Raw genomic sequence first — 27,227 nt, forward strand, 5'->3', positions numbered from 1 at the left:
ACTTTAGCCTGCAACCTGACTGTGAGACGTTTGAGATATGCGAAACGCATTTGCAACAGAATTAAAATCATTTATGATATTAATTTTAGGTATATTATATTACTAGACGGTTTCAGAAGATAAATGTTTAAAAATTATAGGAGTATCGCGTTGCGTCAGCTTGCTGATCAAAGTGCAGTAATATCGCTAATATATGTATATTTGCAATGGTTCGGGCCGCAATCAACATTATATATTTAGTTGGCTTATTGCACCAACCGCGTCGCGGTAAACGAGCAACTTCCTCATCTCCAGAAAACGAAACACGAAACTGCACTTATAGGGTGAAATCACCCGTTTGCCCGCCTTTCTATTGATCTAGCAGTCATCGTATATAAAAGACGTGAAAGATCTCTCATATATTATAAAATGTACAAGGTTGCCGCGTCAATCATCATTATTGTAAAAACAGTCTTGCTACCGACTTTAAACTGTAAGCACGCATTTTGCCCGTTAAACAATTTTTCTCCAAACATTTAATTTTGCTACCTGATAATTCGTTTAATAAGCTCACGAACCCAATTATTAATTCTGTAACGCCCAGTCCGTTACAATATGTATACCTACTAAAAGCTCGCTGCATATAATGTGATGCAAAAACCTACAGCTGTCCACATTGCAGGCACGTCATATGTTACATACGGATACCTATACGTGCGAACTGCAGACACCCTTTTCGGTGGATCTAACCTAACCTAATCTCTTATAATTCAGCAACCGTAATCAGATACGCTTAAAAACTTTGATCGCAACGCGTTCGCAGATATATGAACTTACAAAGCCCCGTTTTGCGGACAGCAAAACCTAAGCTAATCTCGCCACCTGCACGGCGAACTCGGAGTGAAAATGAATAAACTAAATAATTCTCGTCTTCCATGTACGCGTATATTATTCATAAAAATGTGGACATATACTGTGACCTTGTGTATATACTGAAAAAGCGTACCTATATATGTTACATTATACACGGTGGCAAACTAATTTTCGGGGAAAAGGTGACTCAGCGCCGTGAAGTTTATGATTCCAATTACTAACCCGCGCTAGCTGAACTTCTGCTGCATATATGTATACACATAGTCGCGTATAGTGACCGCAGAAATGGGGGAATGGGGAAACAAAGAACAATACGAGTTTCAAATAAAAAGTTTTGCAGAGTTACCAACTCAACCCTTCTCATCAATGGTGATGTGGGTCAATTAATTTGTAATCTCGTGTATAATTATAGGATAATTCTTAATTATATCTTAGGCGTATTGTCACAGTAAACGACTAATCAACGGTTTCATATCATGAATAATAATTACTTATTCTTATCCCGCAACACCTTGGCAATCATTCATAAATCTTGGGTACACATGCGGTATACGTATAATTCGCGTCGCCGCGTGGGTAAAAAGCTCGAGGCTGCCGGGTGGCAACCGCGCCGGCAACGTGGCAGACATTTTGAATTGGTCCTCGAGTTCGCGTCCCCCTTTCTCCCCGGTTTAGTATACCATACGTATGCTTACAACGTAGGTAGGTATACATATAACGGGGTTTATATAAGCAATCCGACGGCTCCGCAATGGCAGCAAGAGGAACAGCAGCAGCAGCAGCAGCAGCAGCAGGAGGAGGAGCAGGAACAGCGACCTAGGTTGCGGATCGCGGAAAGAGAATTAGTCTGCGCGTGTTATACGAAGAAAAGAAAGATAGACGAGAGGTGGAAAAAAAGAGCGCGATTTGAGAAAAATAAGGTGAAAAAGTTTGAGAGAGGAGGGGGGGGCCGCAGCCTGGACTCGAATGGACCGGATCCCTTTTCAACCGCGTGAACTTCGCTACCAAAGCGTCGCGTCGGTTCGTCCGCAAAAAAATCCACGGAGATGACGTCATGCTGCGCTGCCTCGGCGTTATTCACCAACAACGATGGTCGGGAGCAAGCCGAGATGCTCCGTTGGAAAAGAAGGATCGTTAAACGTTTCTACGTTCGCACATCTACACGTGTACATTGTCTATGCCGCGCGGTGCTGGGAGGAACGGATCGGAACGGAGCGGAACGGAACGGAGCGAAACGCGGCTTTGGCGAACCTCCAGTTGTCGGGAGAGGGGAGGGGAGGGGGGGGTGGAAAGTTGGTGTGACGCCGACGGTTGGGTGAGTTAGCCTTGAACAGCTGGTGTGCACAAGAAATCATCCGTGTGTGTTTCTCGCACGGCGTAGGTATTTCCGAACGCGAAACTAGAATTCGCTGCTTTTATACGGATGATACACTCGTTATATTTCTATTTGTATGCATATGCATTTCTCCCTGTGAATAAACGACACTAAATATGTATGTAAAAATGCAGATAAACGCGACGCCACGTGCCTTTACAGGGAAATAAAGAATCTTATAGATATAGAAGATATATTATATACTATTGACATTATTTATAGTGGTACTTTGATATCGCAATCGTGATCGGTTCAGACTGATTACCGAACCGGTGATCAGCTTGACTTGTCGATTTTACCTGCAGTGCATACAAGGAATATGCATTAAATAGTTCATGAGAAAACACAATTTTTTTTTGTGCTATAATTTGTTTTTTAATTTAATCTTTAATCTTCCATGATATAAAGGTTTGAAAGAAAAAAAAAAAAAAGAAAACCAATTCCGAAACGAGTAAATTGAAAAATCTGAAAAAATTTGTCTGATATAAATCTGAAATTCTGACAACGAACGTAACGATAAGAATTTTTCGAGTAATATAGTTGGGTGTATATAATCTATGCCACAATAAACTTGCAACCTTTTTCGGAAGTGATTTATTATTCGGGGATCAAGAAATGACTAAAACAAAACTGATTTTCACACAATGATCAAGCGATCTATTATTGTACAAGTTATATTCATTGCCCGAAATATTCCCCAGTTTTATTTACATCTTGGGACAGCCCAATATATATTATACGGAATTAGGAGCGACGAAAATGATCGAATTGGAGACACTGGTCGGTTCGGGATAAAATTGCAGACAGTCGAGCAAAAAACTTGCCGGTGACGTTGCGTTCTAATTGTGTATATAAAATAAGCGCGGAGCGCGGCATAGAAGGCAAGTGGGTTTGTAGTTCCAGTAGGTATGTACACACGACATGTGTACCTAATATCCGCGTGGTTCTGGATAAACCTGTAACTAACTGGGCGGCAGCGGTCGAGGCGCGGCGTAACATCCGCACGGTGACGCAACTGCAGCGGCAACAGCAGCAGATCGTCGAGGACGCGTTGTTATACGCTAAGAGATCATTTTATAGATATATGGATCTCCACGGCGTATGCAGTACGATAAGAAATATTATTGTTACATAGGGTGAAATCACCCGTTTTACCCACTTTTTAATGATCTAGTAGTCATCGTGGATAAAAGAATTTTATAAACGTCTTATGTCTTAAAATGAATAAGGTTGCTGTTGTTGCTTTTCAGCGGCTTCTACGTTATTCCGTAACGTCTTAAAACGTTGCAGTATATTGTGCAACAAGAAGGCAAACTCGGTCTTTTCGGGTTGAGCGTAAGTTTCCAATATAATGAGTCGTGGATGAGCCGGAGACGAATATTGAAAATACGCGAGGCGAAAAGATCGTTGCCTCCTTGTTGCACACGATTCTTTATATAACAAGAGTACGTTACGCGTTTTTTCACGAAGCACGAAATTGAGGTTAGGGTCGCGTAACGTCAGATTTGTTCGCGTCAGCGCATGCGCGGAGTACGGAAAATACCACTTTCAACTCCTAGGACTTACAAGTGGTACTTTCGATACTGCGCGCATGCGCATTCGCAGACTCACTCGACTGTCACAGAAACGGGTACTTTGCGTACGGATGGAAAAACGCTTAAAACATGCTCGCGTTGTATAAAAGCACATAATCCGTAGGACGAATTCCCAGTGTAGGTAGGTATAATCGTCTGTAGGAAAAATCTCTCACGGACAATACACATTATACTTATTATACTCATCTTTGCGCAGCCAGTAATGCCGCATATATACATGATGGAGTTCTCCTTTGGGTTGCAAATATTATTATACCCTTGCTCTTTGAATTGCGATCACGTAATCCGTGGGGTATGTATGACATCACGCGTCGACGATCATGGCGTTAGATATATTCACATACCTATGTACAAAGGTTTAACTTCGCCATGCTAACTAACTCGAGTTTTATAACAATTTTCTGCGATTTATAAATAATATTAAATATGTTTCCAAAGTAAATATCCTTAAAAAATTCTTGCAAAGAATCGTGTATTACAACGGACGTGTAATTTTTATTTTATTTAGTAAATTACGATTCATTTGTATTTATTATTCGTTGTTGCGTAAAAGCTACAAGATAGCTCGCAGCACGTTAGTATAAACAATTGATGCGACATGATCGAAAATGGAGAATTGTCGAAATATCGTGGTGCGCCTGTATCCGGCGTCCCTAGTCGTCAACCCCTAACCCCCAGAGGAGTGTAAGCATCGCCCTCTGCACCCGGGTCAGATATTCAAGATGGCGTTAGGCATCCTGAAACGCGGGGGTGCGTAGGCCACGCCCTGGCCGGGTGCCCGCTCGGCTGTTTGGTTATACGGCCATCTCCCGATTGTGGGGGTGAAACTCTAGTCCCGTCCCATCACGTCCCATCACGTCCCATCACCTCCCGTCCCACGGAGAGCGCACGAAACCCTCCGTCGGCTAATGCCTCCGCACCACGCCAAGGATACCCCAAGGACACGTGTAGAGGAATAGCTGGCTGGCTAGAGAGGGAGAGGGGAGGAGGAGGAGGAGGAGGAAGAGGAAGAGAGAGGGAGGCATGAGTCGCGGAGAGGAGAGAAGAGCACGCTGCGCGAGTATAACATTTGCCCGCCGGGGACCGGAAGTCGCTGTAATCTGCCGGCACACATATGACGCTGCGAATATGGTGGAGGTGTTACGCGAGAAGCTGGGTTCACGAAGCTTTCTGCGTGCGGGAACGGACGCGCGGTTTCTCTTTGAGAGGTGTATAGGTTATAGAGTTACCGTACAAGGTTGGCAGGCATGCGATGCAGGTACGTACGTACCTACACATTCACGGAGGGACAACGAAGCGGGAAACTGGGATGGATGTGTTTGGTTTGTGATTAGATATAGACGACGCAACGCCCCCAGACGGCGATACACGCGTGCATAACACGCGTAGGTACGTACGCGTTTCGATTAGGTTCTCAAAGTGTGCGGACAGCACAATTCTGCCATGTGTCTCTGTAGGGCATTAGCTCTGATATAAGTAGGGCGCAACTGCAGGGCCGCAAGTAGGACGAGGTGGTGGGGCACCGACGGCCCAGTAGCCTTAATTCTGCAGTCTGCCTAGCTTATAATACGACGGTTATACGGTGGCAAAATGGCGTCGTCCTCGCCTAAACCGCGCGACTATGTTCAGCTTACGTGTAACAGGAATTTAGTAGTCAGCTATTGTACTTTTGGATATTTAAAACCTGGCTGCTTTTATTACAGCTAACCGATGTCGTTTGCACTTTCGAACGGTGGGAGGTCAACAGTCGGAAGAGTCGATATTCGGAACGGCCGATATATATCGAAATTTCAAACATGCGAAAATAAAATAACTAGAGATGAATTTTTCGAAATCTTCATTTTTAAAAGTGTCACTCATTGGTATGTTTGAAATTTTGATATATGGGCCTTTCCAAGTATTAATCCTTCCAAGTTTTGACACCCACCTCTTTCGAACTGTTCAGAATGTCATTTCTGTGAAGGTTACAATCGAATATGATAACTAGGTATGTCTAACTTGTAGAGTTATTACTTACGGTACGGTTTAAAGACGGCTGACATTGTTTGAACTAAGATTCCAATCGGAAGTAGTCCTTTATGGCTATATCTTCAGCCGTGTCATAAATCTTTTGATATCAAGAATAATTCGTATCATACACGTTGCATGAGTTGAGCGTGAAATAGAAATCAAGTTAAAATTGAATGAACAGTCAAAGGGACACCCCATTAATATTCTGATTGGGAGAAAATTCTGATGTATTTGGTATATTAATTGTCACCTCATCTGTGAAAACATCGAATTTTCTCGTACCTACTTCTTACTTGAATGTGTTAAAACCCGAGTACGTTTTCATTGCAATACGTTATCGAAAATTTCACACTATCATACCGTATAAAGCCCTGCGAAGGTTGGAGCGACTGAACAAAACAGAACGAACTCTAACGATAATTGAATTCATGATGTGTACGCCAAGACTTCCGGATCACGAACGCGGGATGTGACGTAAGATATGAAATACGTGTCAGCGTAACTCGCTGCGAAATAATTAAACGAGCCGTACAGCTTACCCATGCCGTAAGTTACTTCTGGGCGAATCACCCGTATATTGTGTACAGTGTAATATACACAGCATAATTCGAACAGGTTCGATGTAACCTCCGTGACGACTTTTAGTCGTTCTATCTTATTCTACGATACCGTTTAACTGTCGTAAGATTTAAAGTCTGTAACCCAATTTGCATAGAGAAAAACCTCGTGTCACTGTATATTGTATAAAAAGTAAAGATATGTAGGTACAGACCCTCGGATTGATTCTGACACGTTCAAGGCCACCAATGGCGTCTGTTTTCCACGCCAAGCGAGTGGTGTATCGGACTCTACCGCTGGTCTTGAATGCGTCCGAATTAATCGAAAAGTCTGTACATGCGAGTCTACAGGGGATACTATAGGTATAATGTATGGCGTTATAATGTACAGTAAGTTCGGCGCAGTCGCAAGGTCAACTACTTGACTGAAATTACTGTACTGCACAGTCAGTTTGGACGGATCACCGTAGTGGCGCGGCAATTCAGGATATATAATACAGTTGCCGTCAGAGAAAAGAAACGAGAAAAGAGCTGAGACCCTCGACCGATCGGAAAGAAGAATGGCAAAAATGAGAAAGAAAAAAAGAATGGAATTAACTTCGCGTCACCGCTCAAACTTCGTTCCCGTAATTAATCTGCCTTTTACGTATATATATATATTATTATGTATCGTTGTATCGATGTTCCTTTTTCTGCTGGCAATTTGTCGATGCAACAATATCTTCCACGCAGCTTGCAAGGACCGATATTGAGAGGAAAGAAACAGAAAGTATAGAGCAGCAATGCGGATAGATTGCGAGAGAGTGTCACGTGATGGGATCTAAAACAACAGAATAGCGTGAAAAACTGCAACTCTGTATAATAAAATATTTTCAAAAAAGATTCACATTGTTGTATATACATCGAACAAAAGAATCGACATGTAATGCAAATAGGTATCAATTACTCATAGAGAATACCGGTATTGGGTTTTGGGTAATGGCGAAATCGGAAATCACTGCAGAAGTAGGTACGCGTTTGTGGGAAAAGTTAGGTTAGGTTCAGGACAGGGTATCCCTTTGCAACACAGTGTCTAGTATATGAGACAACTCTTTTGAATCGGTTAGTCAAGTTTGACATTCAATTTTTGAGATATCGCTGTCACTTTTTTTGCATAATTATAAGAAAGTTTATGAGAACTAGAAGAGTGGAACTTGGTAATTTCGTGAAAATTTCAAAATTCAAAATAGCAGATCCAATATGGCGGACTGAAAGTATAAAAATTGATCCGATTCGCTTGGAATTCATCACCCGGGGGGTTTTCGAGGTCGCTGAAAACGAATTCAATGTCACAATTGTGAAATTCAAAGTGACGGATCCAATATGGCGGACTGAAAATATGAAAACCGATCTGATTTGCTTGAAATTTGCCACTCGGCCCGGTTTTCGAAGTCGATGAAATTGAATTCAACGTAAAAATGACAAAATTCAAAACGCGGAATGCATTTGAATTCCACCATTTTGAATTTTGAAAATTTCTCATATCCGACCCCGTTTAAAAAAAAAAAAAAAAAAAAACCACCTTGTGCTCCCAGTTTCAAGGAACTTTACTAAAAAGGGAAAATGCATGCTTCAAAGTGGTACACGTAGTTCGTCGATGTTTTGGGTTCCGGATGCGATCTCGCCCAGTGAGAATCGAGGGATAGAACATAAGCCGAAATAATGGCGGACGGTGAGGGGCTAGAGCTACGACAGCTACGGCTATGTTTAACCATGCCGCTGCGGGGGAGGCGAGGAGGGGCTGCCGCTATCCAAGGGGAGGGGTTTTTGCCGCCTGAGCGTGTGTGTTCAACACCGGTTTGCCTTGATCCTCCGAATAACCGGTCGTCTTGTTCTTACGTAAGCCGCACGCCTCGCCTCTCTATTTTCCTCCTTCACACATGCGAAGCATCCCGAGAGAAGTTATCGGTGCACGCCGGCGAGAGGGAGGGAGGGAGAGAGAGAGAGAGAGAGAGAGAGAGAGAGAGAGAGAGAGAGAGAGAGAGAGAGAGAGAGAGAGAGAGAGAGAGAGAGAGAGAGAGAGAAAGAGGGTGAAGGAGGGGAGGGAGAGGAAGATCGCGAGATAAACACTCTCTTCTAGGAAAAATTCTCCGCCGCGCATTATGAGAGGCCTGAAAACCAGCGTCGTCAGCTCAGACCCGACGCTCCACGACGCGCCAAGCGGGGAGAAACCGACGTCTCCGTGTATCATCTCCGCTCAAAGAACTATTGTCCCCCCCCCCAATGGTGATGTCATCCGCTTTGCAGAATATATCTATATGATAGTATGCGAGGGATATTGTATGTATATACGAACATCTAGAGTTTTTCTCGAAGTCTTATATTATTATCATCATTACGCCGCAATTCATAGAAGTTTGTCATAAATTTTTCACAGTATAATCTACTGCTATACATGTATATATATATATATATATATATATATATATATATATATATATACATATATATATATATATATGTTTATAAATTAGGGTGGTTCGTATATAGGGTGTTGACGACTGTTTGCTGCACCGACCACCAAATAAATTTCAAATGATTGAAAAACAATTGGCTAATTTTTTCAGATGTTTGTCTCGAATTTATTATAACTCCCCCCCCTGTTTAAAACAGACGTGTTGCAGATACATATTGGCGGTATAATATATTTTATTTCACGAATAACAATGTTCAAGAAAATCTGTAACTGCGAGGTTTTAGTGGGGATTGGTGCTACTAACTGAGCTGATATTATCATTCTTACAATAAAATGTATATATACCGAGAATGTGTCCGAAACACGTTTATTTTAAACGGGGAAATCCACTCTCTTACAGGCAAAGATTCAGAGTTGAGATAAAAATTTGAGAAAAATTAAAGTATTGTTTTTGAATTAATTGATACGTCCTTACCCTTATGAATTTTATGTCAAAAATCCTTGTCTTTGTCAACGATAAAAAATCATCGAGATTATAATATATCTACTGGCATGACCCCTGATCGACTGTATCTTACGATGAGGTAGAAATTAGTAACGTTATCGTAACGAAAAATTGGGGGAAAAATCGCTGTTTTATTAATCTTACAATAATATTTAAGGAACTAAGATTTCGAAATATGCGTGTCTTTTGTTTTAGCATGTTTTGTAATACGCGTTCAGCGATTAATAATAGGTATGTATACCGGCCACTTTTTGCAATAATTTCTATCAAGTTATTTTTAGATTACAATAGCCAATTTTTCGTCGCCGACTCCACGATTACCGTTTTTATCGATTCTAAAATCACGTACGACAGCTAGGTACGACCTTACTGACAAAAACGTGGGTGTGCGTCTGTTAAACACCGTAAAAATAAATTGACGGTTATTCTTCGATCTGCGGATCTAATTGCAAGTCAAAACATGCGGTGTTGTAACATTTGAAAGAGGTCAGGGAGGCTCTCAAGTATCTTTAACGCATTTCTAAAAAGCCTTGTGATTTCTCACAGGTACATAAGTTGAATTTCAGTTAGCCCAAAGTCCTCATCCTACAATATCTGCGTAAATTATTATCACGCCTTGTTATCTGAATAACTATAACTATATTTTTCGATTGTGGCAAAAAATGAAACGAACTAAAAATTTCTCTCAGTGAATTACGAAGCCGTGCCAAATCTGTTCAGCCTGCAGATTTCAACCCTTCCGAAATTTATAGAGATAGATACGAAGTTTGACGTATGATTGGACGCGAGGCGCCCCCAGAGCGGATAACAAGTTCCGTAGACCGGAACCCGTTAATTGGAGAATTTTGTTCCTCCTGCGTACAACAACGCGCTTTACCATACGGTCAGCGGTAATCAATAACGCGGCTTTCCCTTGGCCCAAAATCCCCGTCTATAATGGATCTCGGCGTAAGCACATTTCAGGATATAGAACGCGTGTTATGTACGTATATATGCCCATGTCGCGAATCAATCACGCCAAGAACTTATCCAATAACGTACACACGTGTATATTATATACATATAACAACGTTCCGTAGTATACATCGGACATTCCACGTCAAATTAGCAGTTCGTGTACCTCACCCTCTTCGGTTTCATAATTTTTTAGTACGATGTTTACATCTACCCAAAAAGGTCTTGGATTTTTTTCACTTTTTTTATTTTAGCAGGGGGTGAAATTTGAAAAAAACGTTAAAGCCTTGTTTAACTAAAAAAGTAGAGTAAACCTCAGAAAATGATTTTGCGTTGCGATTACGAAAGAAGGATCGACGATAGCGCAAAATGGTTAGGCGTACCTCGTTTTTCCTAATTCCAACAACATTCAAACAGTTTTTTCAACGATTTTTCTCAGTGTCTGTTCACCCGTTTGTTTTTTATTTTTTAATCACTCGACTTTCAATGAATTATAATTACGTTCACGTGCACGTACTCGACGGTATTTTCATCGGATGTATACTGTAACGGCATTGCAAGCTTTGGTTAAAAAACAACGAGGAGGGAAAAAATTGGCCGGAACAAGGCGGAATCGACGGGCGTAAATCTGCATTTACATACGTGAACACAGCAATTGTTATATATATATATAAAAATACGTATCATTGCATAGACATATAATAATTGCGCGTGCAGGGAGGAAGGCGTTAAACCGCGTGTACGCAGATATATTGGCTAATTGGCTTTGCCGTAAATCCGCGTGTACCCGACGCACGTACATTCAGTCATCGACTATACATCCATGTATAGATGGTTGTGTACATCGATTGTACATACAAGCCTGTGTATACGTATACCTAGATGGACATGCGGATATTTATTGCGGACGTGCCTGTAACAATATCGGGTCTAATTGTAAACGGTCGTTATTGGTATATGTACTATATATGTTACTATTAATTCGTTGTGCGGTATTTGCGCGGCTTTGTAATTTGTTATACACACGATTGAAATCGAACAATCGAACAACCGCAGTGCGTCTATAATAGTATTGATAAAGTTTGTAACCCTCTGAGTCGCACGTTGTTGTGCCGGATCATCTTTTATAACAAGATACTATTCCGTGGTTTTTGCGATTACTGATTACGATTTGGAATCAGATGTTGAAAATCGAAGGTGGCGGATCCAATATGGTGGACAAAAATTTCAAATTTGATCGAATACGGTCAAAAAAATGTATGCAAGGGTTTTCCGGGTCGCCGATTGGATTTGCTACACCGAATTTTTTAAATCTGATTTCAGATTCGTAATCAGCGACCCCAAAAACCCCTGAACAGAGTTTTTTCTCCAGATTCGATCGAATTTGAAATCTTCGTCCGCCATATTGAAGCCGCCATCTTGAAATTTTAAAATCCGCTTCCAGCTTTGTAATCGGCGAGCCCAAAGATTTATAATTTATGTAACTTTCTCGGAAATGAATTATTCCATCAATTATCACGATTTTTGTTTTATTCAATTTTTTTCTAACAGTAATAATCTAATTGGAATATCAAAATCTCAATCAACAGAGTTAAAGAATTCACCGTATTTGCAGTATCTGATCTAACGATATACATAAATTTATTTTTCAACCAAAGTTACGCACAATATTGTAATTGAGTTTTTGATCATTGATCGAATATCGATGAATCTATCAGCTTCTCAAACCTCAACAAATCCGAGTATATAATACTAAGTATTCAATTTTTTAATTTTATTCAATTTTTTCTAACTTGTATATTCAATTTAAAACGGAGCAGATGTTACAACGTGCGTAAAAAATTAATTTATTTACAACAGCGTGTTTCAATTATAATCAAACCGCAAAATGATCACTGCGTCCTATACGATGCTGGGTTGCAGTGTTTTTACAATGTGAGACCTGCCTTGCTTTGAAACTGCTGACTGTGAATCATTTACATATGGACTTACGCATACACGTACCTACCAATGCAAAGCACTCGTAAAAAGTTAGCCTCTTTTATATATATATATATATATATATATATATATATATATATATATATATATATGACATGTCATATATATGTATAATAATTTATTATTATATATAATTTGGATATAGATGTACATCCATGCTGTTGACATTGCACATCTCCAAGCTAAAGCAATCATTTCGCTATTTCGCTATTTCGCTGATCTCGCGTGTATCGAGCAATTATTATTATTATAATATTATTATTACAACAATTATGCGTATTATAAGCGATAACACTCCTTTATTCAACGACACGGGAATACCGTTACATTATATCTCTGCAATACCGCAGCGTCTATACGTGTGTAAATTTTTACTTGAGAAAAGATATGTGTATTTTTTTTTTCTAATAAATATGAATTTTCTATACACAATAGGTATACGTATGTAAAAATAAGTACACTCGAATTATTTGTATCTTAGTATACTGCAATTTGCATAAAACGAAATTAAACGTATGTGTTAATTAATTCCGCAGTTTTAAAACCAGCCGAGACTGTGTTGTAAATAATTCCGTTATTATATACAATCGAATTATTCGTACGTACAGTGGTAAGCTGTTTATATATATTCTTTGTATTTTAATTTCAATCTCATATTGAGCCGCATTTTTCATTTATTCATCGCCAACGTTGACTCCCGATTGATAATATCAGTTCTCGTGAAAAGTTAACCAGGTGGAAAAACGACGAAACCGCATTACAAGCGCGTTACCGGATTCATACATATATATAAATGTATAATACGAGTATATTAACATACTAGACAGTTATTAATTATTCCCACGCGGTAATTACCAACCTCATGTCCGGTTTTACTCAAGCATCCTTTGGATACGCGTATCATACAATGTATCGTACGCGGATAAGCGTTTAGGAAATCCTAATTAAATACTAATTTAGTAATTAAAAATATACGGTGCACGATATAAATTCTTTACGTTACTTTAACCGCGGTTTTGCACGTATCTACATGCAACTATGTTATAATTACACAGATAAAATCCCGAAAAAAAAATCGCCTTATCACAATATATGTTACAACGGAAGCAAGCAAGTTTGCAATTCGCGAAAAAAAATTTAAGGAGGTAAAAAAAATTTTCCTCGTGCACGATAATTGCCATCTCGCGTTGTGAGATTGCTCGCCCTGCTGTGCGAGATTTTTTTTTTTTTACTCTATTTTTTATCAACAACACTTTTAACAATTATAAAAAAGTTTTGATTAATTCTGTCGAAAGAATCGCTGGGCAAACCGATATAACTGCACGTTGGTTGTCATTGCGCGCAGTTTTCGATACGAAATTACTATGGAAACTGAAATTTTCTTCGTTTATTTAGGTATCAATGATATCTCTCTGTATAAACGGCTTGACTTTTTATTACCCAACCACGTAGTGTGTGTGCGCGTGTATATATATATTTTATTATGAGTAGATATACATGAATATTTTATACGTATATATAATACGTATATGGAAATAATTAGGTGTATCCATACGTGTCTAGCCTACCGCTTATACACGTACAGCATATAACTGAGCGAAGACGAAATACGTATGCCTGACTCCACACACACGCACACACACACACACGTACGTATACGTTACGCAACAAAACGTTCGACGGTATTAAGTCTCTAGCCTTGAGCTGGCAAGCCGCTTTGCTAGCTCGAGTCGCTCACGCATGCGTTCAGCCTGCGTTTTGTCGCGAGCGAGAGCAAAGTGGTGGTCCAACCGTAAGATGACTATTGCTGTTCCTCCAGCCATATACATATATATATATATATATATATATATATTTTTCCAATCATTTAACCATTTTTTTGGAAAAATTTTAGTGAACCTCCTGGGATATTTTTTTTTTCAGACTGTGCAGGCGTGGATATACCTCCGTAAAAGTTTGATCGTGTATGAAAAAATATTTATTTACAATATATCTTGTTATACTCTTTACCGAACTAGTCAATTGGGTTGCTAAACGTTGTGTATTATAGAATTCTACGCAACTTTGAATATCAACAATCGTAGCTGGGGCATTTTATTATTACGTGAAAAATTTCCAGCAGTCGTTTATTGATCGACACAATTTTTCAGCTTGACAGGTAAGTGCAGTTCTTTTCCATTCCAGAGGGAATAAGAGTAAAAGTATTAAATCTAACAATAAGGGTCCGATTCGACCGGTTCAGCCGACTTCGTCCGCTTACGTAAACCGTATACCTACTCCTGCAAGTTATATGTATACGAAACCAAGGATATCTCTGCATCCGAATATATTTTGGCCAATAGGAATTCTCCGTTCTCCGTGTTTTCGGTGTTTTGTTCTCGCGTCGTCTGGACGACCAGAAAGAGAAGAAGAGTACGAGTTTTAATAACGAAACTTATAAGTAGGTAGGTACACCCGAGAATTTAGCTGCTAAAGAAAATGATCTACAAAATGATTAAGATAACAGGGAAGAGAACGTGATTATTACAGATCTGTATTGAACTTATTTGAAACAATTCTTTGAATGCAAATAATACGAATTTAGATCTACGATAAATAAGTATAACCACTCGAACGACGATAGCGGAATAAAACATCGAATATAATTGTCATGAATATGAATTATGCGTCCGGTTTTAAACGTTCCGCATCCCCATTTTACATACACGACAGCCTACGATCCGATGTATTTAATTATTATATATCCGTTCAGCCACGCAAGCTGATAGTTCAGCATGTAATTCCGAGCGGTAAGCATTAGCTCAGGAATTATGCACGCCTTACACAATCCCGCGTGTTCGCGTCTCTTGGTCTTTTACACACGCGTGCGTACCTTTGCTCGCCAACATCCCCATATAGGTTGAAAAATAGTAAACTGTAGGTATTTATGCGCTGCTGGCGCGCAAACCGCAAACCGAGTGCCAGGTGCTGACGGTGCTTGTCGTGAAAAAGAAGGCACTTGGCCTTCGCCCGATTACCACACACACACACGCATACTTGTGTCTAAACACATACACCTGTATGTTTACATGCATACTGTATACACCGATGTGGAGACAGTGTTTGCATAGGTGTGCCTACGATATTCTGCATGCGCCAAATTTAAGTCCCGTATATACAGACGATTATTCGCGAATTCGTGACTCGCGGAATTCAGGCGTGAAAATTGTGTTTCGAAAAAAATGATGTCTTTCTTTTTTCCCTTTTATTTTTATTGAAAATGAGTATGAAAAACAAAAAAGAATAGAACAAACCGAATCAACGCAGAAATTGCCAGGAATCTAAGGTAAAGTCGTTTTCCTGATGGAGACCGTGTATATGTCGTATATACTTGGAAAAAATTGAAGCCGCATTCCGTCTTAGGTGAACGAGATGAGCGAAAAGGGAGAAAAAAAAAAAAAAATCCGAGACTGATGAAAAAAGGAAGAAAAAAGAAAGAACGACGTAGAGGGCGGGGAAAGACGAAGAACAAGGATAGATATAGACATATCCCTAGCCGCGTTGCGACCGTAGATAATAATCGGCGTACTTCACGCCGCGGATTCCTCGACGAATCATAAAATACTGTTCGTAGCATATATACCTAATGTGTAATCTATTAACGCGTCCGCATAGATAAGTTATAGCGATGATTGTAAATTACTCTATCTTAATAGGAGAAGAAATGCGTACAGCATATAAGTGTACACACACACACACACACACACACACACACACACACACACACACACACACACACACACACACACACACACACACACATTATGCGATAATTAATTCTGACTAGACGTTACACAGCTTATCGTTAGTTAGAAAGCATAATATTATATCAATTTCTTTTACATTGTATTATACTTACAAAGGCGTCGAAGAAAAAAAAAAAAAAAGCGCGCGAACGAAATATCCCGTAGAAACTTTTGATATACACGTACCCTATAAACCCGTGAGAATTCGACTGGTGGGCAATTTTGCCTCTCCGTTTGGAAAATGGCAAAATCGTAAAATAAATATGACGTATAAAATAGACAATGGACGGATCTTTCTTCGGACTGAAAAAACGCACGATAATAACAACGGTTTTACCGAAGGCGGGATAAATTATACCCAACTCTGTAACTCTGACACGTAGGTATATATGTATATGCATATATAATAAATGTGTATCGTGAAATTAACTCTCCTCCGGATGCATGGTTGCAGATTTGACTAATTTATAAAACGGGTGGAGATTTAGAGTCGTCTTTTGTTTGAGAATAATTACCATCCTCGAGAGCCTCGCGGGCATGTACAATTCCAGCTCTGCTGAGTTTATACGTACCTATAAGAGAGGCGGAGTAATTTCGCGAGCCGAGTCCATCTCCTAGTTGATAACTTATCGCTTCGGTGTGCTGCAGCTTCGCTCGCATTCTCGGAGCAGAGAGGGGGGGGGGGGGGGGGGGGGAGAGAAAGAGAGAGAGAGAGAGTGAGAGAGAGAAGGATAGATTACAGAGAGAGTGCCGAGCACTGCTGCGCACGGGATAAGGAACAATGTTTCGTCGTTAAACGGAACGCTGTCGCAACACAGGTATATGTATCGGGATTGTGTTTACGTGCACTGTAGGTATAACAGGGTACATACGTTACCCACACACACACACATACACATATATATAATATTCGCACGATTTTTGCGAATGCGATTGTCACAAATACTTCATATTTTGCTTATAAAAATTGTGAAAATAATATTAAATAAGCCAAAAAACGTTAGTTTGATGATGAAATTTTATTATAAAAGTTTTTCTTTAAGGTCGAATCACGCTCTAGCCTAAAAATTAATTTTTTTTTCTGTTATCAATTTGTCGTTAAGTAATCAAACAAGCAATCGACTTGGTTCGGATCAGTTCGGCAATTTCCGGAACAAGTTTGCAAACTGTGCCAATCTATGCGTGCGACTAGCACGGTGTGCCCGAGGGTCAATGAATAGTCAATTTTTAGCCGTAGAGAAATGATGCTAGATTTAAAAACTTGTTGGATTTTTTGAAAATTTACATTCGTTACATCGCTAGTACATACAGAGTAAATTCCTAACGACCGCATGGTCCGTCGTTCGTTTAAGGTTAAATACGCACGCGCTACAATCCGAGAGCAATTGTTTGCCAGGTTCGCCAACTGTTTCTAACCTCGAAAATTGGTGACAGTTGCGCTCGACTCACTGCATTTTCGGCTACGTCGCCGCGCCGGTTGGTAACCCTGGAAAATAATCGCTCTCGGATCGTATCAGCGCACGCGCATCAAATTCTAGCAAACGACGAACCTTGCAGTCGTTAGAAATTCACTCCGCACATGTAGCGAGAAGCATAGTTACGCTCGCTTCTGCAGTAATTACCAACCGCCCCGAGCATCTTTTCGGTTGGTTATAGCCGTTGCTCCGTGGGTCGTTGGGTCGAAGCCTGTTACGTAAAACCTTTGATGTATATTCGTCCCATAAATTGGAAGCTGCCGGGGCTTATTTGCCCTCGCAGAATCTGCACCAGCCCACGCGCACAACTTATCGTCCATATCCGAGTAATTAGGATCAATATTGTATATTCGCGAACGCGCTAATAAACCCGCCTCCGCCTGCAAACTCCGAGAATATTACAGTGCATATTACAGTTAATTTTTAATATAAATATCACGTACTCTCGGTCTCGATGGAAAGCGTTTGTTACTTTTAATTATTTCTCATATTTTTCTTTTCTTGTTAATACTTTTCGTTGCCGAAAATTATAACGCCGCAGGCTTTCTCAACTTTGTAACGCGATCATCGTTTGTCCGACTCTCAAAACTTGAATGAGTTTCGTTAAATTTCGACCCACGATTGCGGTTGGGATCCCTAATATATGGGGCGTGGCTGAACAATATGGCGTCGAAAAAAGGCTATAATCAGTTTAAACTCAAATTATACGTGTAAACGCATAGCCTTAAAAAAAACCTCGTACTAACTGTCAGAATTTTGATTTGTACTACACACGTTAAGTCAGTGCAGAGAGAAAAATGCGATGTATAACTAGTTTTATCGTTATTTTATTGTACCTAAGCGAAGTGATTCAAATTTCCCGCCATTTTGACAGATAAACAGCCGACGTATGTTGAAACTCTAATACGCATATCGGTAGGTATCTTGAATAATTAATTCTTTAATGTTCTTCAATTTTTTTTTTTGAGCTATTCTTTGACCATCGTATACGTGACCTTTATATATGTATAATCACTTCGTAAATATGCCTTAAAAAAAAAGAGATTCATCCTTGAAATTAATCTTTCTTTCAACAATTATAACACAAATCGTTCCCAATTCCTCTCAATGATCATCCACATCGCCTGTACCATTGCGTAACAGGATATATTTGAAACGAGCCATATCGGGTTTGGGCTATAAAAGTTAGGTTAAGTTGGGTAAAGTGAAGTTAGGGTTGCGCTAGGGTTAAGTTACATTAGATTGGGTTAGGTTAGGCTGGTTGCCATGGGAACGGGAACGTGAACCCCTGCCGGTTATGCAGGTTAAAACGACGACGACGACGACGAGGGTTCGGTATTTTTGCGTCAAGGCTACCCGGACATGCCGACACGCGGATCAGCGCGCCTCTTGTGCGTGGGACTCCGAGGTGCTCCTAGATTAGCTCGAGCTCAAAGAAAACTCTTCCTACGTGCAAGAGCTATGGTATTACACACCGAAAGGTATACGAACAAGGTACATCCACACTCGTGGAAAGATTGCCAGGCAAAACGGGTATCAGGGACTGTGCGGTAACCAGATTCTCTCCAGAAAAAAGAACCTCGAAAAAGAGAGGACGAAATGTGAAGGAAAAAAAAAAAAAACAAATGGACAGCTGCAGCAAAGCGCGTATATATATACATATATGTATAAGATTGTTCACGGATAGATTACTGTATCCAAAGTAATTAAGGTGCAAGTCAATTTTATGATATGTGTGTAGACAGGGAGTCGATATAAAAACTTGAGAAGCTAAAATAATGAAAAAAAGCCCTGACGAATTCTCTCTCTTTCTCGTTCTCATCCCTCGAAAATTTCTTCCCCCTTTTTTCACCATACTTCATACCCTGGATTCGTTGCGGTCAACTCTTTCATGGATAAATTTTATCTTAAATGCGACTCACTTGAAATTTTGCATGCACGAGCTTTTGAAGTCGGTGATTACGAATCTGAACTCGAAATTCAAAAATTCAAAATGACGAACCCAATATGGCGGCCAAACAAAAACGACACGAAAAATTTTGAAAAAATTCTACAAGTTTTTTTGGTGCGTACTGAGTTTGTGTAAAAATTGGCATTCGGATTTTCACGGTAGATTATGGCAGAAAATTCTTTTTTTTTTCGTGAAAAAGCACGAGTTTCGACCATTTGTTTACACGTGCTATTTTTGCAATAAATAAATCAATATCATATTATTTTCAGACTTACGAGATATTGCAGGGACCATGTGGATCCAAAAAAACTCGACAGTTGTTACAAAAAATGTAGTTTCGATGAATAAAAAGCTGGCAAGAAGAAAAAATGAAAAAAAAAAAAAACTGAGACGCTGATGGTCCCAGCGTGAATTAAAGGATTAAATAAGAGGCGATCGGTCCTGCAAAATGGCAAAGTAGCCGAGATGGAATGCAGGGGGTTCTGGGTGGCACACCGAGTCTAGGATTCTGGTCGGCGTCCGGTCGACCTTCGGGCCTTCGATCGACGCCGAATTCTGAATGGCTCGTCGCAGCGGCGTCGGCGTGATCGTTGTTACCCGCACGTTCATCCGACATCCATACCCTAGCTAACCTCGAAGAGGAAGACAACGGACGCCAGGGTAACGGTTATCCCTCGCGGCGCTGGCGTTTCGATCGCCTCGCCCCAGGGAAAGGTGCCAAGACTAAGGAGAAACTGCCAAAAAAGGGAACGCCCCCTCACTTTTCGAGTACAGGAAGCACCGTCTATGTATAAGCGGCTACGGTATATTCCTGCCCACCTTCCTCGTTCGTTCCCTTTATCGCGGCGTAAAAACGTCTCGACGCATGCTGCTTACTTCTTACTTACTTATATATGTAACCTGCACGTATTGACGTAGGCTGTATAATATTGTTGAAACGGGGGAACAAAACGGGTGATTTCACCCTTTGTAACAATATTAATAATATACGGATGCGGTAAAAGTAGCTAGGCGAAATGCGAGAGGCGAGAAACAACTTCATTCCTGCCTTTTTCTCGCCATTTCATTGCGCGAGGATCGAAATGACCAGATATTAGGTATGTTACACGATAACGGTTACATTCACGCTGCATATTTAAGAGACAGCCAGCTACTATAAACCAGAATTTGTAGGTGCAGTTCGATTCGATTGCCTGGAGATGCAGCGAGGATATTGGGTAAAGAATATAGAATTAACGTGTGATATTTTGCGGCGATGACGTCACCGCAATACGAAACTGGTCACGTAAACTCGTTCTAAAACCGTATTATGTACTAGCTAATTTTATTTGCCAAATGTCACATGCACTCTGCACGTAAAATCATATCACACGGAGAGTATAAAAGACCAGATTTTACTCAAAACTGCTGGAAAAAGAAGGACGCGTCAGATTTTTTGGTAAAATATAATAGTTATAATAATAGGTTTTTGGTGAAAACCACTGTGTGCACAGAGTAACATCTGCTACATTTATAGTAAAAAATATAGTTGACGGGGAAACTTTTCACCAAAAAACCTGATGAAACGTCCCTCTTTTCCTGCAGTTTTCAATAAAATCTGCTTTTTTTCTTCTCTCCGTATAGAACTTCCAAAATATGTATAATTGTCCGTCTTACAAGGTTCGACTGTATATTCGTTAAAATCACTGTACAGTATACTCCTGCTCAGGTCTCTGCGTTTACTGCACGCGGCACCCGGTATACCACACGTGCATATCCCCCGATAAATTCGTAATGTATCAAACTTCCGGCGGGTTCAAATCGAATAAAGTTACTTCGGTTTATACACACGGTGTGCATATACACCTATATTAACACAGTAAATGAGAGAGACAATCGGCTTGTCTATAATGTTACTACGAAGTAATATCTACCTATAATTTATACACGTACACTTGGGGACAATGAATCTGAGACGGCTAATTTTTCACACTAGATAGTTAAGTTGGCAACACAGAGATACCTACAGCGCCACAGTCGGTCGAGCGCGAAACAAACTCAATCTCAATAAACACAACATAACCCATGACTGTCGAATCTAACCTTAAAATACGTGTCAATCTAACAAGTCATTATTCCCGCGGTATTCTAAGGTGAGATTCAACGGCCATGGGTTATGTTACGTTTATTGAGATTGAGTTTGTTTCGCGCTCGGCCGACTGTGGCGCTGTAGGTTTCACTGTGTTGCCAACCTAACTGTCTGGTGGAAAAAATAAGCCATCTCAGATTCATTGTCCCCAAGTGTACCTGCAACATATGTAAATATATTTAATAGTTTTTCATTTGTATACATTATTTTTAATTTCAATATGTGACCAGATAACGTACACGATATTATTGGATCTACCCTCATTGATCGATGGATAAAACTTTTTTGCCAATGGACAGAGAGGACTTTTATACGTACAAAAATTACACTAGCCAACATGGGAACCAAAAATAGTGATATGCAACATGCGAAGGGTGGAGTTCACCGTTCACCATGACCCACCTACCTATAGTAATACGAGGGGCTGGGGTGACGACCATGGGAAGACCCTTCGGACAGGGGGAGGAATTGGGGCGAGGCCGAGAGCGTGGCTTCCAAAGGTTGAGGCGGGCACGGAAGTGGGTTAGAAAATGTACCCCCTGTGCCATAAAGTCTATTATGATGTGTAAGAATCACAGAACGTCGTGATTTGTATTCTTATAATGTATTGTCGCAGCACCATTGGATTGAAAGTGAACTGGAATTGTTATACAAATACACACGATGTATCGACGTTATTTAATTAGATGAACATATATGTATAATACACGTGTATGTGTATCTGACTGCATCGTTTTAACAATATAACACAACCCAGGCAAATGTTACCAACGACGTTAATTTTTACGCGTTATTATCCGAAGTTTGGTAAAAATTGTACCTGTAAATAGAGTATTTTTTCACGCAATTGTTTTAATTGTAATAAATTATCAATTTGAGATGAATTATCTGGTTTCGAAAATCAATGCAAAAAAAAAAAAAAAATACTCAATTCGTTGTAATATTATAACCTGCGTCCAACCATGGCATGCAGAGAATAATTACAATCCTTCGATATTATTCCCAGAAATATATACTATAAACTCCATGAATTACACTTGAAGAGAGAAAAAAAAAATATCTTAAATACGAAGTTAGGTTAGGTTATCGGTACAAGGATGATCAGGCAGTTAAGTTCGTTTTTTTCCTGGTTCAAGTTTTACAACGTCGAGAACGAGAGTCTATACATCGCGTGATTGGTTAATTGACGGAGAGATCTCTTTAATTGGCATGACGTAAATAACGGCTCTTTGTATTCCTCTTCTCGTGTTGTTCCGCATGCATGGATGCGGGGTGCGGGATGACATAACGAATGACGGTTTAGAATTTTGACGGACTGGTAAAATGGTAAGAACTTAGTAAAATAGCGTGCCGGCAAAAGGAATATCTATATATGCGTCGTGAGAATCACGGGTGTAACAGAGACCCGCGATTCTAGGGCGCCAGTTTGGGAAACTAGAACACGACTACGGGAGCCGAGAGGCGGGTCTGCACAGCGTCGGAGAAGGCGTCTCGATCAATGGCGTCGTCATGGCTACGGGCGCCGCGATGCTCTACTCCTGATTATTTATGTCAAGGATCCCGTAGCACCGCAACCACCGCCAGAACCAGAACCAGAACCAGAACCAGCGACGTTTGCGAGAAACCCGATGAGCATTTGATCGCAGCGCTGCGGGGGTGGTCCATGGTGTAAAGTATAGTAGGGTGAACCAAGGAAACTAACCTATCGAATTTATGGTCTTAAAAGGATCTAACATATTTACTAAGAAAAAAATTCTCCTATTGGGAAAAATTTTTAGCACAATTTTAAAAGATGGCGGTGACTATTCGAAATTTCCCATTTAAATAACACGCAGAAAAAATTTTTTTCATTAAAAATCCAGTAACTGTTGAACCGTTTGAGATAAAAAAAAATTTCCAGGCATATTCTTGTAGAGCGTTAAATTCTCTAAAAAAAGACCCCGGAGCTGATTTTTTTATCTCAAACGGTTGAAAAGTTATGGGATTTTTACTGAAAAAAATTTTTTTTGCTTGTCATTTGAATGGGAAATTTTAAATGGCCACCGACACCTTTTGAAATTGTGAGCTAAAAATTTTTCCCAATGGGAGAATTTTTTTCTTAGTAAATAGGTCCTTTTAAGACCATAAATTCGATTGATTAGTTACTTTGGCTCACCCTAAAGTATAGGTTTACCATCGCAAATATACATAAAATTTTTTATTTTTTTTTTTTCACTTCCAAGCAAGTTCAAAAGTTTCATTTAGGTATAAAAATACGCCTGTCAAAATTCGAGCGACGATGCGTCGTACAGAAAATTCACAGACACAATTTTCTAGAGAATTGAACGCTCTTCAAAAAAGGTCTTTTATTATTTTCTGATAAATTGACTCGTTCAAAAATTATTCAAAGTCAGATGTTATTCCAGGACCATTAAATAACTTTTGAAAGAGTAGATTTATCGTAAAATGATGAAAGAGCATTTTTCTAGAACGTTCAATTCGCTACAAAAATATGTCTGTGAATTTCCTGTACAACGCATCGTTAGCTAGTTATAAAACTCAGATGAAACAAAAACCATATTTCCCGTGTTATTCTTATGAAAAATAGAAAAGTGCGATGCGCAACCTCTTAATGTTAATATTAAGAGCTCAAATTTAAACAGGCGTATTTTCATACCCAAATGGATCTTTTGAACCTGTTTCAAAGACAAAAAAAATATTCTTTTTCTTTTTTTGAATACCCTAATATATATAATATATTATATACAGGGAAGAGAAGGAGTTATATGAGCGGGTATGATAGTTTCGACCTAGTTACCCCCTGCAGTAGTTCCGCACCAATCGATATCACCTTGAGTCTTTACAGCCCCGACCGCAAGATGCTGCTTACGGTGCGGAAGCTATACCCAGGTTATAACATACATTCAGGCGTACTTTAATCGTAATTTAGCTAGCCGAGAAAAAATAGAAAAGGACTAGGTATCTACACGTTATATTAGTACGCGAATGTTTGAAGAAGAATTGGCATACATCGTCTCAATTGCAAGTCAACTTTTTTTATAAATTTATAAAACGTTTGCACTTCGATCGTATATGACAGAATTTTTCTACAATTCGCGTAGGTAAATATTATATAAATATATGTATCAATTAACTTGCTGGTTTTAGGGGTTTGGAACGTGAAAATAATATAAAGGGTGATAATTTTCTGCCTGATTTCAATGGATTTCAACGATGATTATATTAATTTAAACAAGAAAAACGCGTTATATATCGTTAACTCGACGATAAATATGAATTCGATGTGAATAAATTTATAGGTAAATTTTCAAATTAAGTTTTGCGATGATTATTATTAATTGTGATTACTTTTTGGTACAGTGTAACATCTGTAACTGTGAACGGATCTTGACGTGAAAAACTGTACAAGCATTATCGGTATCAAGTTTTCGGTTAAATAACTTTCCTTCTTTCTAAACGACGATCGTTACTCATATCGTATATATATATTAGCGTGGTCCTTATTTGGGAGTCGAAAAAATTTTCGTTGGGACGCCCCCCAGATCTGTTCCGAATCGTTAAAAAAAAAAAAAATTCGTGTAAAGTTTTCACCCTCTACGTCAAATGTACAACGTGCCTCTAAGCTCCGAAATTTTTAAATACAAAATACATGTAGCTTTTACATAACCAGTTATTTCGTTTTGTATGAGTTTGGTACAACTTGAGGGACCGATTTGAAACTTGGCAGAGTAGTTGCTTTTAATGGTAGGAACAAACCGTGAAAATTTCAAGGTTTTATAATTATTATTCTATCACATACAAGCCTAATAAAACGTGATGCTATTAAGTTTATAATAAAAAAAGAAATATACTATAAAATTATGATAAAGATTTGAAATTTTCACGGTTTGTTCCTATCATTATAAGCAACGACTCTGGCGAAGTTTCAAATCGGTCCCTTAATTTATACCAAAGTTATACAAAACGTAATAACTGGTTTAAAAACTACATGTATATCACATTTGAAACTTTCGTAGCTTAGAGGCAGGTGTTCTAGTTGACGTAGAGGCTTGAAACTTTACACAGATATTTTTTTAAATAATTTGAAACAAATTTAGGTGCGTCCCAATGAATATTTTTCCAACCCCCAAATAAGAACCATCCTCACATACATAGTTACACCGTAAGTACTTACTGTATTTCATGAACATAAATACGACGCGGTAATAATAATTCCTCATACAAATAAGTGCCGAATATGGCGGACGGATTCGAGCGTTGTCGTTTTTTTTTTTTATTCTGTTTCCTGCAAAAAAAAATTTTCGCAACGAGAAAGGTTTGCGTGCGTGAGTTATTTCAGCCACGGGGAAACCGAGTCATGTGTATATGTATAAATATATATGTATGTAATACCGTACACTATTAAACGTCGATCCATAGGATAATATATAATGGCTACATTATAACCGTCAAGCTATACCGCCTATGATGATTTCAGATGAATTTAGCGCGGGCGATTGCTGCATAACGCGCGGTTCGTATAATTTTAGAAATCCCGACCGAACCGCGCACATTATACTTAATTATTTTTCGTCAACTTTTTCTTCTTCTCATCGCGTTCGGCTCCTTCATCTCATCCCTTCCTCTATCCTTCCTTCGCCTATTCCCCGCGCCTCTCGCGATCGACGTTTTTTATAGGTATATATGTATATGCAGCGGATACATGGTATAATGTATACATAATATAGTTAGGTGTATACGTTTAATGGCATGTATAATTTTTCGGCGAAAACCTGCAGGACGTATATAACCGCATATTTATACATCGGCGACGAGGTGTGTGGGTATATTTTACCAGGAAATGGATACGCTGCACGCAGGTAAGTACATACCGGGAGAATCTCTTGAAACTTAAAAATCATCCGCGCATGCGCCGAATAATTCAATCTCATTGGTCGGCGAAATATTCCCGCGGCGATATTCTTGTCCGCGATGCAGGCGGGCCAACATACGCAAAATGTGTACGTTTGAATTTTCAAAGAGCGTAAGCGTTAAATTCCGACCGGTCTTTGAAGAATCGACTTTCCGACCCGCTAACAAATGCTTCCCAAACCTTTCCGAGTCGCCGCCTCAATTATTTGAGATTCTAACCTCGAAAATTCGCATCAACCACATCGCCGGCAGAAACAGTTTGACAGCTGAAACTCGGGATGGCCAAACTGCACGAACAGCCGATAAAACTGGCGCGTGCGCGGTTGATTTTCAAGTTTCAAGAGATTGTCCCGGTATATAATAGACTATATCTTCTCTTTTCATCCCTTCCCTTCTCATCGTCACTTCTCTGTACATACAGTATAAAACCGATCCTCAAAGTCTCTCCGTCTATCTGTCTGTACGTTCGTTTATAACTTGAAAATACTGCTGGACCGTTTTTGATACTTTTCTTTTCGATGGATAGTTACAACGTCAGGCCAGATTTTAGGCTATACTTCGTTACAACCAGACCAATAGCCTCGGATGTATAACGATATGTCGGCCACTTATGCAAACGCCAACTAAACTCTCAAAGATTTAGAGAAAAGTAATGTCCAAGAGTTTTCAACGT

General features: G+C 39.6%; 2 long non-coding RNA genes across 7 annotated transcripts in view; one reads left to right on the plus strand and one right to left on the minus strand.

Annotated features, from left to right (window-relative positions):
* Positions 1-22,410, plus strand: part of LOC124212132 (uncharacterized) — a 37,029-nt gene extending 14,619 nt beyond the window's left edge. The window contains exon 2 of the long non-coding RNA XR_011176402.1: positions 19,785-22,410. This is a non-coding gene — a long non-coding RNA (uncharacterized lncRNA). The remainder of the gene's footprint in view (positions 1-19,784) is intronic.
* Positions 1-27,227, minus strand: part of LOC124212131 (uncharacterized) — an 84,900-nt gene that overhangs the window by 50,867 nt on the left and 6,806 nt on the right. The gene's annotated exons all lie outside the window — the stretch shown is intronic.

The sequence above is a fragment of the Neodiprion pinetum genome, chromosome 2 (genome assembly GCF_021155775.2).
Source record: "Neodiprion pinetum isolate iyNeoPine1 chromosome 2, iyNeoPine1.2, whole genome shotgun sequence".
In the NCBI taxonomy this organism is placed as follows: domain Eukaryota; kingdom Metazoa; phylum Arthropoda; class Insecta; order Hymenoptera; family Diprionidae; genus Neodiprion; species Neodiprion pinetum.